This window comes from Paramisgurnus dabryanus, chromosome 2 (genome assembly GCF_030506205.2).
Source record: "Paramisgurnus dabryanus chromosome 2, PD_genome_1.1, whole genome shotgun sequence".
Classification (NCBI taxonomy): domain Eukaryota; kingdom Metazoa; phylum Chordata; class Actinopteri; order Cypriniformes; family Cobitidae; genus Paramisgurnus; species Paramisgurnus dabryanus.
In genome coordinates, this window is record NC_133338.1 from 21684932 (window position 1) to 21700657 (window position 15726).

Here is a 15726-nt window from a genome sequence, read left to right on the forward strand (position 1 = left end):
TATACAAATAAAGTAAAGAATAATAACCCTGTTTTCATTCTATAAATTAAATATAATTCATCTTTTTTAAGCTATAGAAGTAATTTTCCTTTTGTCTTCTGTAGTTTGATTAACATAATGACACAAACAGAAGCATTTATTATAAGTGGAACTGTCTCAACTTATAATTAAAAAGCTGTTCTTAGGCAAAGACTGTGGTATTACAAGATAATTTGTGTATATACTTTGTCAAGCAAAATTCTGTGTTTTCTTGCTTTTTGAAATGCGCGTCTCCGTGCGTGGGCTTTTGAGTTTGTGTCCTTGAGTTTGTGTCCTTGAGAGTGTGTGTGAGTGTGTGTGTGTGTGTGTGTGTGTGTGTGTGTGCGCATCTATATTCGCGCCACTAAACTTTTTAGCATCTGTGTTACTCAAATAGGCTATGCGCATCCTCAACAAGCACGTGTATGATGAAGAACACAAAAAAGGCGGATTACATCACAGTAGCGCGAGAGCAATTCGAAAGCAGACTTCCTTATGAATTCTCGAATCACTCTCGTGGTGCTTTGATGTCACCTGCTTCTCGGTTTTGGGGCGCCGCAAGAACTCAAACAAACCTAATGTCTGGGATACATGTTGGATGACGGCAAAGCATGCCACTCAACTACTCAAAAACTCTTTTCTTTAAAATAAAATTATATATTATATTTATATTATAGTTCATAGGGTTAGAACCCAGGGAACTTGAGTACTGATAAACAAAGCTTGTAATTCTCTGTAATTTTTTTCTTTTAGTTAATAACAGTGAAATTCAGGGAATTTGGATTTAGCAATGTTTTTATTTAAGCCATATGCCTTACCACCACTGTGGGAAAAAAGACAAAGACTGCCACCATCACAAACCCAACTGCAATACAGTTGGTCTTTTCACCATATTATGGGGGCACCCTTCCCAGAAGAACTGCAATACCGGGTGGAGTGGACGGAGCAAGCCCCTATTCCATCACCCATTTCTAAAAATCAATTTAATATATGGTCCCCGGGTAGGGGACGTATCAGATATTAAGCTGATAAGAACAGATACTACACTTGATCGTGGCCAAAAGGCAGAGAAGCGATACGCACAAATGGTCCGAAGTAGGGACCTCACAGCTGGGAGGAAAACGAAAGTTTAAACAATAAAAACTTTCAACTGCATGCAAATAATATACTTTTGGCATGAGGATGCAATTGTCCCGATAGATAAGTCTTATATATGCTGTTTGATGGGGACATGAAGACGCGTCGCGCTGTTGGGACCGGATCGCGTCCTCATAGAAAATACACAGATCTCTGTAAAGACAAGAGAGAGAGAGAGATCCAAATCTGCACGTCACACATGGGCAACGAGTTATAAAAATGCTCGGACTACATCAAAAAATTATCTCGTTTAGGATCCCTATGATGACAAAAGTAAACAAAGATCGGTTCATGAGATCGGCAAATTTAGCGAGTACCAATCGAGTCATTAAATGTCATTATCGGCCAATACCGATCGGCTGCCGATCGATCGAAGCATCCCTAGTAAATAAGCAGCTGTTTTTGTTGCAGTTTCATCTAAATCACTCCTCAGTTTGGCCCATCTTTGTTCTCACCTTCGCAAATGAAAATAACTGTCGCAGTTTTTTTACCTGACGGGAGGGGTTTTAGTGAAGAAGTTATTGAAATACTCAATTACAAAAACAAAACTATATATACACATGTATTTTATATTGTGAGGAAGGTCTGTGACAAACCAAATATATATTTCTCTCTCTTGGCATTATAATTTTTTTAGCTTGTCATTAAAACATCTGTCTTTTCAGCTAAAAAGAGATGTCAGTACATCACCTCGACTCCATTAGAGGTGCAGTATCTTGGCCAGCTTAATCTGAATTTTGGGAAGTACAATGGCCAAAGCTTAAAGTAGCTGGTGGAGAATGATGTTGGCTACATTAAATAGTGAGTATGCTGCATAATTTATGGAAAAACGAATTGTGATACTTTAGTGTCATCTCCACGTCAAAGAATGACGCCATCCTGAGAAAAGATCCATTAATGATCGGTGGGTGAAGGATCTCCTCCTGATGTGTGTGCAGCTGTTCCCTCCGGTCTCCTGCCACCTTGAGGTCAACATGGACAAGGTCATTTATGGGAAGGGCCGCTTCAGGTCGTTCACGTTCCTCAAAATGTGGCAGTGGTACAGCCTGCACAAAACCCTTCAGGCTGACCCGCAAGCTTGGACCGACCAAGAGAAGAAAATTACGCAGGGGGTGTATAGCTCTATGAAGCAGTGGCTGGTAATAAAAGAGGGGGACATCATCACCAAGTCCCTGAAGTGCTTCAGGTGGTACATTCTCAAGAAAAGAGGTAGGTTGAAGTGACTTTAAACAGCTGTGATTGTTACTACACACATGCTATGTTGATACAAAATCTTCAAACCACAGAATTCATGAGCTAAAAGAGCTTTTGGAAATAATCAAATCTGTATTTGAACAACAAAATCAGGGGAGAGCGCGAACGCAGTCCCCCACTACCACAAATTATGCAGTCGAGATTCCCACATTTGGGGAATTCGCAGGGGTCAACACAGCCGGAGTGCAATGGCTGAGCCTCGCCCTGGGTGAACCACCTTCTTGATCATGGTGTCTCCCCTGCCAGGTAAGTATGAGTTGTACATCGACCCTGAAGGGGAGTCACTTAAGGGAACATCAGTTTCAACGATGATAACTCATACTGTTGGAAACCTTTTTTTAGCGAAGACCAGGAGACTTGGATTTCTTAAAGCAGTAGTCATTACTGCAGAAAGCGATCTTCAAATCAGAGCATAGAGCTCGGTCGCTGCAGTCACCAAGTCTGACTTACAGTAGGGCCCTACATTACATTTATACACATTTTAGGGGGCAGTCCCCTAAATGGAAAACAAAAACATTCAACTTTAAACAAAGCATTGAAAGGAAGTAACCCTGCCACTCCCAATTCTTCAGTTTTACCAACCCTTAATCCCATCAACATCTCACCCACTGTCTCACTCAGACCACTTCATTATCATTGAAATGGGTTCACACCTTAGGCTTGCCATTCATCTTTGACTCTTTGAACCACAGACTTCATGAGCTAAAAGAGCTTTTGAAAAAAATCAAATCTGTATTTAAACAACATAATCAGGGGAGAGCGCGAACGCAGTCCCCCACTACCACAAATAATGCAGTCGAGATTCCCACATTTGGGGAATTCGCAGGGGTCAACACAGCCGGAGTGCAATGGCTGAGCCTCGCCCTGGGTGAACCACCTTCATGATCATGGTGTCTCCCCTGCCAGGTAAGTATGAGTTGTACATCGACCCTGAAGGGGAGTCACTTTAGGGAACATCAGTTGCAACGATGACAACTCATACTGTTGGAAACCTTTTTTAGCGAAGACCAGGAGACTTGGATTTTCTTGAGCAGTAATCTTTACTGCAGAAAGCGATCTTCAAATCAGAGCATAGAGCTCGGGTGCTGCAATCACCAAGTCTCACTTACAGTAGAGCCCTACATTGCATTTATACACATTTTAGGAGGCAGTCCCCTAAATGGAAAACAAAAGCATTCAACTTTAAACAAAGCATTGAAAGGAAGTAACCCTGCCACTCCCAATCCTTCAAATTACCACCCCTTTATCCCATCAACATCTCACCCACTCTCTCACTCAGAACACTTTATTATCTTATGGCGCTTTTCCATTGCATAGTACCCCACGGTTTAGTTTAGTTTGGGTCGGGTCAGCTTACTTTTGGGAGCTTTTCCATTGGGTGCAGTACGTAGTACCCGATACTTTTTTTCGTACCACCTCGGTTGGGGTTCCAAGCGACCCGAGCTGATACCAAACGTGACGCGAAAACACTGTAGATCACTGATTGGTCTGAGAGAATCGTCACGTCATCGCTATAATGTAAATATTAGCTTTAGCTTACTGCTAGCTTGCGCTGTCTCAAGCAAACATGTTGTTATCTGTGTTCTGCTATAAGTTTCCAAACACCCTTTTAGCGATGAAAAACATCTTGCAGTTTGTGGCGGCACATTCGCGACGTGCACGTCCGCAATATATATGCTTAAATGCAACTTGAATGAGGCTCAGCGGAGCGCCGTCGACTGACGCCACGGGTCGGGTGTTTGAACAGAAACTGTCATGTGAGACAGAGGTAGTGATAAACGCGATGTGCAAACATCTATTTGTGGTGGCCAATTTTAATTTTGTGGCAGACTGAGAAATAAATGAATGTATGGGAATGTACAACAACGCTCTCATGTGTATGATGTCACAGCAGTAGGCAGCATAAATATAACGACACGCCTATAATCCCTCCCACTCCGAAGTGATACTAAACTCGATGGAAAAGCTAACCACGCCAAAGTGAGGTGAGCTGACCCGACCCAAACTAAACTAAACCGTGGGGTACTATGCAATGGAAAAGCGCCATTAGAAATGGGTTCAGGCTTGCCATTCACCTTTGACTCAGACCCTTGGCCCAAACATAAGCAAATGGCCACAAACTCACACAATGGAACAAAAGACAGAAACTTGAAGGAATCCACTTTCATTATCAGTCAGTTGGCAAAAATCTCTAAGAGGCTGTTTACACTTGGCATTAACATGCGTTTTCGTCGATCGGATCACAAGTGGACGATGTTAATGCCAGGTGTAAACGGTGTTCAAAACGTTTTGAACGCGTCCACTTTTGACTTCTTTCAACCACATTCAGAGGTAGTCGAAACCACTTTCGATCGGATCGCTTTGGAGTTGCGGAACGCAATGTGGTTGAATGTGTTCGAACAGCCACACGCGACCGCCTTCTCTCAGCCCATTTATCTAATCTGAGGTATTAAACACTAATTTTACGTCTTTTTTTGACTTCTGCCGTGAACATACGGTGAACAGCGCTATTTTTAGCCTTTCATTGATAAAACTACTGCAGGTGTTTCTCCGTAGTTTCGTTTTGAAAGCGTGAAAGTTGCGCGATCCTATTTCATCAATTGCGCTGAAAATTCAGAGAAAGCTCCAACAAATAAACGTACAAAACACTGTGCAGCATGTATACTTGCTAAACAAGCAGCGGTCTCCAACATAATATAAGTTTGCGTCCATATAAACTCATAATTACTCCCGCTCGCGTTTGAATGACAACAGAGAGACTCACCCACCGTCTCACAGACCACCCCCTCACAGTATTCAGGACAGATGCGGTCGAAAGTGGACAAAAGAGACGGATTTAAATATCAGGTGTAAATGCAATGTGTCTCTCTCGTCCACTTGTGATCCGATCGATGAAAACACATCTTAAAACCAAGTGTATACAGCCCCTAAGCTACAATACAGTTCTACTTTTCACCACATTAGGGGGGATGCACCATTCCCAGAAGTACTGCAATACCGGGTCGATGCGTGGAGTGGACGGAGCAAGCCCCTATTCCATCTCCCAGTTCCAAAAATCAATTTAATATATGGTCCCCGGGTAGGGGACGTATCAGATATTAAACTGATAAGAACAGATACTACACTTGATCTTAGCCAAAAGGCCGAGAAGCGATACCCACAAATGGTCCGAAGTAGGGACCACACTCTTTGAAACAGTAGATAGAAGGACGGTATGGACGGTTGTTATTTTCCATTATTTCCATCTTAAATTATTATCGTACAAAATGTGATGAAGTGTGATCTAGACTTATTACTATTAAGTTAAAACTTGGAAGATACATTTAAGTTTAAAAATTCCAGAAGTTTCTTTAAGACTAGAAGGCTGTATGGACACTAAAATGAAAATGCTTTTCCAAAGACAGACACAGAGCCGGCCCTAGACCTTTGGGGGCCATAAGCAAAATTTGGCCAGGGGCCCCTTTGACCGTTTTAAGTAAGGCCTAAAGAAAAGCAATGACTACCTTATAACTATGTTTTAATTATTCTATGTATACTGTATGTTAATAATCTTTTTTACACTGATGGTCCTGAGTACGTATTTCGTTCTTATGTGGCAACATGTAGCCTACAGAATGATAACAAAAGACCGTGGGGTGGTCCCGGACAGGGATTTCTTAAGACAGGGCTCAGCTTTAGTTTAATTAGAAAGCAAGTAATTTTTTTAGTAAGGCATGTTTGTTAAAATTAGTTATGTGTGCATTTTGAGGCAAAACAAAGGGCACTGGTTTATTTTAAGGTATCTCAGTGCAAGCTTTTTTCAGTTTGGACAGCTCTTAGTAGGGATGCTCACATTGACCGTTTAACCGTTAACCGAAGGTAAGAATTTATGACCGGTTAACATTATCAGTTAAAATAAAAAAATATTTGTTAATACATGGTGCGTGTAGTCATGAGCCGACAGACATTTCGCCACTTTTCTCTCTTTAATTTGTGAATGTCCTGTAAATGACACAAATTATTGCTGCCCTGACGGTCTGATAAAGTAATTTGTATGAGAAATCATTTGTATGCGTGTTTGGAAGCTGAACGGAGACGCGCGCGTGTCCGCGCAAGATGATGCGGTCCGTCTCGCACACAACCGGACAGACGTTCGGTGATTGCCTCTGACCCTGAACATAAACATCTCTCTTTTTGCACAAACGGAGAAAGACGACGCAAAAGCAAAACTTTCTGAAAAGCATCCTGCTTTAGAAATGACCACTGTGGTAGATGAAACGGAGACAATCTGCCCTTTTTGGATATTAATCCTCTGGACCGATCGCGTACTTTTTAATAAGGTAATGTTGCGTGAATATCTGATAATGTATGAATCCTGGTTCTGTTGTTGATCTGTCACTGCTGTTTGCACGTTCAAATTAAATCTTTTGTTTTTACTAGTTCACAGACAACCGTCAACTGTATTTTTACTCAATGACAATTTCATATTAAAATCTTATAAGTTAACGGTTAATGTTCGGTTTAGAAGCTACGGTTGTCGGTCGGGAAAATTAACTGATATGAGCATCCCTAGCTCTTAGCCTACTTTTATTTTAGTCTAGGACTAGTTTAATTCCTGTCAGGGAAACTGCCCCCTTGAGTTCTTGATTTGAGTTCCATGTTTGATGTCTAACAGGGAAAAAATGATAACACTGATCACCACCAAGTCCCTGAAGTGCTTCTGGTGGTACATTCTCAAAAAAAGAAGTAGGTTAAAGTGACTTTAAACAGCTGTGATTGTTACTACACACATGCTATGTTGATACAATCTGGATCTTCAAACCACAGAATTCATGAGCTAAAAGAGCTTTTGAAATAATCAAATCTGTATTTGAACAACAAAATCAGGGGAGAGCGCGAACGCAGTCCCCCACTACCACAAATTATGCAGTCGAGATTCCCACATTTGGGGAATTCGCAGGGGTCAACACAGCCGGAGTGCAATGGCTGAGCCTCGCCCTGGGTGAACCACCTTCATGATCATGGTGTCTCCCCTGCCAGGTAAGTATGAGTTGTACATTGACCCTAAAGGGAAGACACTTTAGGGAACATCAGTTTCAACGATGATAACTCATACTGTTGGAAACCTTTTTTTTTAGCGAAGACCATGAGACTTGGATTTTCTTGAGCAGTACTCTTTATTGCAGAAAGCGATCTTCAAGTCAGAGCATAGAGCTTGGGCGCTGCAGTCATCAAGTCTGACTTATGGCGCTTTTCCATTGCATAGTACCCCACGTTTTGGTTTGGTTTAGTTTGGGTCGGGTCAGCTTACTTTTGGAGCTTTTCCATTGGGTGCAGTACGTAGTACCCGATACTTTTTTTCGTACCACCTCGGTTGGGGTTCCAAGCGACCCGAGCTGATACCAAACGTGACGCGAAAACACTGTAGATCACTGATTGGTCTGAGAAAATTGTCACTACAGCGTCATCGCTATAATGTAGATTAACATTACCTGTGCTAGCTTGCGCTGTCTTGAGCAAACATGTTGTCATCTGTGCTCTGCTATAAGTTCCCAAACTCCCTTTTAGCAATGAAAAACATCCACAGGTTGAGAATCAGGAACACCATAACAGTTTTTTCCAAACTTGCAGTTTGTGGCAGAACATTTGCGACGAGCACGTCAGCATTAATATATGCTTAAATGCAACTTCCATGGGGCTCAGCGGAGCGCCGTTGACTGACGCCGCAGTGTTTGAACAGAAACTGTCATGTGAGACAGAGGTAATGTTAGTAATAAACGTGATGTTCAAACATCTATTTGTGGTGGCCAATTTTAATTTTGTGGTGGACTGATAAATAAATGGGAATGTGCAAGTACACTCTCACTTGTATGATGTCAGCAGTATGCAGCGCAAATATAACGACACGCCTATAATCCCTCCCACTTCGAAGTGATACCAAACTCAAAAGCTAACCACGCCAAAGTGAGGTGACCTGACTTTTTTTCGTACCACCTCGGTTGGGGTTCCAAGCGACCCGAGCTGATACCAAACGTGACGCGAAAACACTGTAGATCACTGATTGGTCTGAGAAAATCGCCACTACAGCGTCATCGCTATAATGTAGATTAACATTACCTGTGCTAGCTTGCGCTGTCTCGAGCCAAAGTGAGGGGTCAGGTCACCTCACTTTGGCGTGGTTAGCTTTTCCATCGAGTTTGGTATCACTTCGAAGTGGGAGGGATTATAGGCGTGTCGTTATATTTGCGCTGCATACTGCTGCTGACATCATACAAGTGAGAGCGTCCTTGCACATTCCCAAACTAAACTAAACCGTGGACCCGACCCAAACTAAACTAAACCGTGGGGTACTATGCAATGGAAAAGCGCCATTACAGTACAGTCCTACATTTGCATTTAAACACATTTTAGGAGGCAGTCCCCTAAATGGAAAACAAAAACATTCAACTTTAAACAAAGCATTGAAAGGAAGTAACCCTGCCACTCTCAATCCTTCAGTTTTACCAACCCTTAATCCCATCAACATCTCACCCACTGTCTCACTCAGACCACTTCATTATCATTGAAATGGGTTCACACCTTAGGCTTGCCATTCATCTTTGACTCTTTGAACCACAGACTTCATGAGCTAAAAGAGCTTTTGAAAAAAATCAAACTGTATTTAAACAACATAATCAGGGGAGAGCGCGAACGCAGTCCCCCACTACCACAAATAATGCAGTCGAGATTCCCACATTTGGGGAATTCGCAGGGGTCAACACAGCCGGAGTGCAATGGCTGAGCCTCGCCCTGGGTGAACCACCTTCATGATCATGGTGTCTCCCCTGCCAGGTAAGTATGAGTTGTACATCGACCCTGAAGGGGAGTCACTTTAGGGAACATCAGTTGCAACGATGATAACTCATACTGTTGGAAACCTTTTTTAGCGAAGACCAGGAGACTTGGATTTTCTTGAGCAGTAATCTTTACTGCAGAAAGCGATCTTCAAATCAGAGCATAGAGCTCGGGTGCTGCAATCACCAAGTCTCACTTACAGTAGAGCCCTACATTGCATTTATACACATTTTAGGAGGCAGTCCCCTAAATGGAAAACAAAAGCATTCAACTTTAAACAAAGCATTGAAAGGAAGTAACCCTGCCACTCCCAATCCTTCAAATTACCACCCCTTTATCCCATCAACATCTCACCCACTCTCTCACTCAGAACACTTTATTATCTTATGGCGCTTTTCCATTGCATAGTACCCCACGGTTTAGTTTGGGTCGGGTCAGCTTACTTTTGGGAGCTTTTCCATTGGGTGCAGTACGTAGTACCCGATACTTTTTTTCGTACCACCTCGGTTGGGGTTCCAAGCGACCCGAGCTGATACCAAACGTGACGCGAAAACACTGTAGATCACTGATTGGTCTGAGAGAATCGTCACGTCATCGCTATAATGTAAATATTAGCTTTAGCTTACTGCTAGCTTGCGCTGTCTCAAGCAAACATGTTGTTATCTGTGTTCTGCTATAAGTTTCCAAACACCCTTTTAGCGATGAAAAACATCCACAGGTTGAGAATCCGGGACACGATAACAGTTTTTTCCAGACTTGCAGTTTGTGGCGGCACATTCGCGCCGTGCACGTCCGCAATATATATGCTTAAATGCAACTTGAATGAGGCTCAGCGGAGCGCCGTCGACTGACGCCACGGGTCGGGTGTTTGAACAGAAACTGTCATGTGAGACAGAGGTAGTGATAAACGCGATGTGCAAACATCTATTTGTGGTGGCCAATTTTAATTTTGTGGCAGACTGAGAAATAAATGAATGTATGGGAATGTACAACAACGCTCTCATGTGTATGATGTCACAGCAGTAGGCAGCATAAATATAACGACACGCCTATAATCCCTCCCACTCCGAAGTGATACTAAACTCGATGGAAAAGCTAACCACGCCAAAGTGAGGTGAGCTGACCCGACCCAAACTAAACTAAACCGTGGGGTACTATGCAATGGAAAAGCGCCATTAGAAATGGGTTCAGGCTTGCCATTCACCTTGGACTCAGACCCTTGGCCCAAACATAAGCAAATGGCCACAAACTCACACAATGGAACAAAAGACAGAAACTTGAAGGAATCCACTTTCATTATCAGTCAGTTGGCAAAAATCTCTAAGAGGCTGTTTACACTTGGCATTAACATGCGTTTTCGTCGATCGGATCACAAGTGGACGATGTTAATGCCAGGTGTAAACGGTGTTCAAAATGTTTTGAACGCGTCCACTTTTGACTTCTTTCAACCACATTCAGAGGTAGTCGAAACCACTTTCGATCGGATCGCTTTGGAGTTGCGGAACGCAATGTGGTTGAATGTGTTCGAACAGCCACACGCGACCGCCTTCTCTCAGCCCATTTATCTAATCTGAGGTATTAAACACTAATTTTACGTCTTTTTTTGACTTCTGCCGTGAACATACGGTGAACAGCGCTATTTTTAGCCTTTCATTGATAAAACTACTGCGGGTGTTCTCCGTAGTTTCGTTTTGAAAGCGTGAAAGTTGCGCGATCCTATTTCATCAATTGCGCTGAAAATTCAGAGAAAGCTCCAACAAATAAACGTACAAAACACTGTGCAGCATGTATACTTGCTAAACAAGCAGCGGGCTCCAACATAATATAAGTTTGCGTCCATATAAACTCATAATTACTCCCGCTCGCGTTTGAATGACAACAGAGAGACTCACCCACCGTCTCACAGACCACCCCCTCACAGTATTCAGGACAGATGCGGTCGAAAGTGGACAAAAGAGACGGATTTAAATATCAGGTGTAAATGCAATGTGTCTCTCTCGTCCACTTGTGATCCGATCGATGAAAACACATCTTAAAACCAAGTGTATACAGCCCCTAAGCTACAATACAGTTCTACTTTTCACCACATTAGGGGGGGTGCACCATTCCCAAAAGTACTGCAATACCGGGTCGATGCGTGGAGTGGACGGAGCAAGCCCCTATTCCATCTCCCAGTTCCAAAAATCAATTTAATATATGGTCCCCGGGTAGGGGACGTATCAGATATTAAACTGATAAGAACAGATACTACACTTGATCTTAGCCAAAAGGCCGAGAAGCGATACCCACAAATGGTCCGAAGTAGGGAACACACTCTTTGAAACAGTAGATAGAAGGACGGTATGGACTGTTGTTATTTTCCATTATTTCCATCTTAAATTATTATCGTACAAAATGTGATGAAGTGTGATCTAGAGTTATTACTATTAAGTTAACACTTGGAAGATACATTTAAGTTTAAAAATTCCAGAAGTTTCTTTAAGACTAGAAGGCTGTATGGATACTAAAATGACAATGCTTTTCCAAAGACAGACACAGAGCCGGGTCCTAGACCTTTGGGGGCCTTAAGCAAAATTTGTCCAGGGGCCCCTTTGACCGTTTTAAGTAAGGCCTAAAGAAAAGCAATGACTACCTTATAACTATGTTTTAATTATTCTATGTATACTGTATGTTAATGATCTTTTTTACACTGCTGGTCCTGAGTACGTATTTCGTTCTTATGTGGCAACATGTAGCCTACAGAATGATAATAAAAGACCTTGGGGTGGTCCCGGACAAGGATTTCTTAAGACAGGACTCGGCCTTAGTTTAATTAGAAAACATAACTAATTTTAACAAACATGCCTTAATAAAAAAATTACTTGTGTGCATTTTGAGGCAAAACAAAGGGCACTGGTTTATTTTAAGGTATCTCAGGGCAAGCTTTTTCAGTTTGGACAGCTCTTAGCCTACTTTTATTTTAGTCTAGGACTAGTTTAATTCCTGTCAGGGACACTGCCCCCTTGAGTTCTTGATTTGAGTTCTATGTTTGATGTCTAACAGGAAAAATATGATAACACTGAACTGAATGGCAGTGCAGTGCAACAAACACACAATGACTGAATAAAAAGACTGATGAAGTTATTTTCACTGACCATCAAAGAAACATTTTTAATTGACACCAGAGTTTAAGAGGCACAAACAACAGCCTATATATCATTTAAATGAAATAAAGTTATTTTATTTTATTTTATTAACATTTAAATAAAATAATATATAAAATAATAAATAGAACACTTTAATGTTTAAAGTCGCAATGAAAAGTAAAATAAAAAACTAATTTGTTTTGTAATATTGTGGTATTTGTTACAAATGATTTATCTGTGGGCTTCATTAATTTAAAAAAAATAATGTGCCCTCATAATCTTTAATCAAAAATGCAAATCTCCTCCCCTCCTAAAAACGATCTCTCTTTACTTCCGGTCAAAATGTATGGCAGGTGGGCGGGGTCCGGGAGAATATCGCTGCAATTAGCAACACGACCCAACTTCAAATGATCCAATCAGATCTCGATGGACAAATTCAAATCCAGCCCTGCCTTATTTCATTTCAGAGGCCGGTTTTACTCGGATACATGTCACCACAGGGAAAATTCTTCCGTTTCATGGTGACTTTAAATTTTTCAAATAAACAAAATTAACAATAATATCTAAAACACCACAAACAAGATTAATAGTAGCTAACATTTGCTATAACAACCACCTCACTATATATTATCCCTTAAAGGAAGAGTCTACCCTTTTGCCATATTAAACTATGTTATTACCTCAACTTACCTCAAATTGTTAAACATCTGGATTTAAAGTGTTTTATGTGTAAGCGTAAACAAATTCATGCGCATATGCGTAATACAGTACATGCCCAGACAGCGCACAGTTGTTAAACCACCTGCTAGCCTTTGCAAAGTGTATAATGTTTCTGTTCAGTGTTTAATATTTAAACTATAGCAATGCATATGACATACAGTAGCCAGCTTTGTTACATTAATGTTATGAATGTAATGTTAATTGTTAATCTTCAGTTTTTAATATTATTTGCTAGTTAATTGTTATTATTCACAAACCTATGTTTCGTGCATTTTCTGTGTTTATAGAAACAACACGCGTGTATGTATTGTGGACTGCAAACGTCAGCAATGGAAGAGATCGCGTTCGCATATTTTATCGCGGATTAAATAAATGCAACTGAAATACCAACAAATGCATTTACATTAAGATGTTTATAAGGAGAATCAACAAAGGTGAACTGTTCATTACCGGAAAAGGCTACTTAGTAAATTTTGGGATGTAATCTAGGTCTAATGTTAATAGAAATTTGTTTTTGTATGAAATATAAACAGCTCACAGTACAAATAATTCAACACCAACACCAACAACAAAAGTTTAAAGGAATTCTTTAAAAATATGAATGTCATAAGTCAAGAACAATTTTAAAAAAACGCATCTCGCAGCGATATCCGATGATCGGTTCTGTGCAGATTTTGCTCATCTCAAACAAGCCTATTAACTTTTGTTATGCTATTTACTTAAAGGAATAGTCTACCCTTTTTCCATATTTAAACTATGTTATTACCTCAACCTAGACGAATTAATACATACCTATCTTTTTTCAATGCGTGCACTGTACAGCGCGTTGTGAATGTGTTAGCATTTAGCCTAGCCCCATTCATTCCTATGGTACGAAACAGGGAAGCCACCAAACACTTTCGTGTTTTTTCCTATTTAAAGACTGTTACATGAGGAGTTATACCAGTAAGTATGGTGCCACAAAATAAAACTTTTTTTGGTACCATAGGAATGAATGGGGCTAGGCTAAATGCTAACACATTCACAACGCGCTGTACAGTGCACGCATTGAAAAAAGATAGGTATGTATTAATTCGTCTAGGTTGAGGTAATAACAGTTTAAATATGGAAAAATGGTAGACTATTCCTTTAAGTAAATAGCATAACAAAAGTTAATAGGCTTGTTTGAGATGAGCAAAATCTGCACAGAACCGATCATCGGATATCGCTGCGAGATGCGTTTTTTTAAAATTGTTCTGGACTTATGACATTCATATTTTTAAAGAATTCCTTTAAACTTTTGTATTGGTGTTGAATTATTTGTACTGTGAGCTGTTTATATTTCATACAAAAACAAATTTCTATTACCATTAGGCCTAGATTACATCCAAAAATTTACTAAGTAGCCTTTTCCAGTAATGAACAGTTCACCTTTGTTGATTCTCCTTATAAACATCTTAATGTAAATGCATTTGTTGGTATTTCAGTTGCATTTATTTAATCCGCGATAAAATATGCAAACGCTGTCTGGGCATGTACTGTATTACGCATATGCGCATGAGTTTGTTTACTCTTACACATAAAACACTTTAAATCCAGATGTTTAACAATATATTTACTAGAGCCCGACCGATTTATCGTTTTGCCGATTTTATCGGCCGATATGAGCATGTCGCAGATATATCTGTATCGGCGTATAAGCCGCAGATATGCGCCGATATGAACGTTTGTTACAGAACACATTAAATGCATTTGAAAGATGTAAGTACTTGTTTGTCCAGCAGAGTGCGCCCTACTGGTTGCTAATGGTGACCCAGGTCACTCACTGTAGTGACACCATCCAATCCCCCACCCCCTTCACTTCAGTCTCTCAGTTCAGGTGGCATGGAAGCAGTCACGCAGTGTCTTGTTACACCTGGTATTAAGACGCGCTTTGGTAGATTGGATTATAAATGGAAAAGAGACGCATTCCCGTTTACATTTGGTGTTTTTAATCAGTCTCTTTGTCGACTTGTGAGTTAAAACGCAAGCGGGAGAAATGACGCGAGACGGAGAAATGACACGTTTAAACTACGCGCAGCCATGCACTTATATAACACTATATGAGATTACTGCTGCTTGTGTTGTTAGTTAACATGCTCATTTCAGAGCAATTGATTCAATAAGCTCGCGCAACTCTACACCCTTGCTAAATAAAAGAGGCGGAGCGAAGACGCTTTAGTTTTATAAAAGTCTAAAGTTTGCACGGAACCCTGGGTTTGTGTTATAAAAACGTTGTGCACAACATTAAACATAGCGTACATTAGTATGTGTTCCATCAAGCATTGTCTTCGTAACGGTGAGTGGCTAACAAATTTGTGAAGTACACAACTTACTGTAAAGCTAATAATCAATGACTTCATAAGTTTCTCTTTATAACGTTATTCTCGTCAAAACTGCAAATGATGCAAGTTTTATGTATTTTGTTCTCTTTGTGTTTTAAAGTTAATTATAATAAGTCAAGTTTACTGTTTAGTGCACTGATATCCGACTAATTTTGGATAATAAAGTTTATTGTTAACTTCTTGCCTATAGTACATATCTTTGTCACATCAATATAAGTGTTGGATCACCACATTTGTGAGTGATCACCACATTTTTGAGTGGTCATTGCTATGCATTGTATTTATTCATATACAGT

At 40.6% G+C, this 15726-nt stretch overlaps 7 non-coding genes across 7 annotated transcripts; all 7 read right to left on the bottom strand.

Annotated features, from left to right (window-relative positions):
• Positions 1-913: 913 nt before the first annotated feature.
• On the bottom strand, positions 914-1095 carry LOC135730937 (U2 spliceosomal RNA). The gene has a single exon (XR_010526148.1). It is a non-coding gene; the product is annotated as a U2 spliceosomal RNA (small nuclear RNA).
• A 1404-nt stretch (positions 1096-2499) lies between these two features.
• LOC135730898 (U1 spliceosomal RNA) lies at positions 2500-2663 on the bottom strand. The gene has a single exon (XR_010526111.1). It is a non-coding gene; the product is annotated as a U1 spliceosomal RNA (small nuclear RNA).
• Positions 2664-3159: 496 nt separating this feature from the next.
• On the bottom strand, positions 3160-3323 carry LOC135730912 (U1 spliceosomal RNA). Its single transcript, XR_010526123.1, has one exon. It is a non-coding gene; the product is annotated as a U1 spliceosomal RNA (small nuclear RNA).
• A 2050-nt stretch (positions 3324-5373) lies between these two features.
• LOC135730933 (U2 spliceosomal RNA) lies at positions 5374-5564 on the bottom strand. The gene has a single exon (XR_010526145.1). It is a non-coding gene; the product is annotated as a U2 spliceosomal RNA (small nuclear RNA).
• A 1708-nt stretch (positions 5565-7272) lies between these two features.
• Positions 7273-7436, bottom strand: LOC135730901 (U1 spliceosomal RNA). The gene has a single exon (XR_010526114.1). It is a non-coding gene; the product is annotated as a U1 spliceosomal RNA (small nuclear RNA).
• Positions 7437-9063: 1627 nt separating this feature from the next.
• On the bottom strand, positions 9064-9227 carry LOC135730913 (U1 spliceosomal RNA). The gene has a single exon (XR_010526125.1). It is a non-coding gene; the product is annotated as a U1 spliceosomal RNA (small nuclear RNA).
• Positions 9228-11314: 2087 nt separating this feature from the next.
• Positions 11315-11505, bottom strand: LOC135730936 (U2 spliceosomal RNA). The gene has a single exon (XR_010526147.1). It is a non-coding gene; the product is annotated as a U2 spliceosomal RNA (small nuclear RNA).
• Between the last annotated feature and the right edge of the window lie 4221 nt (positions 11506-15726).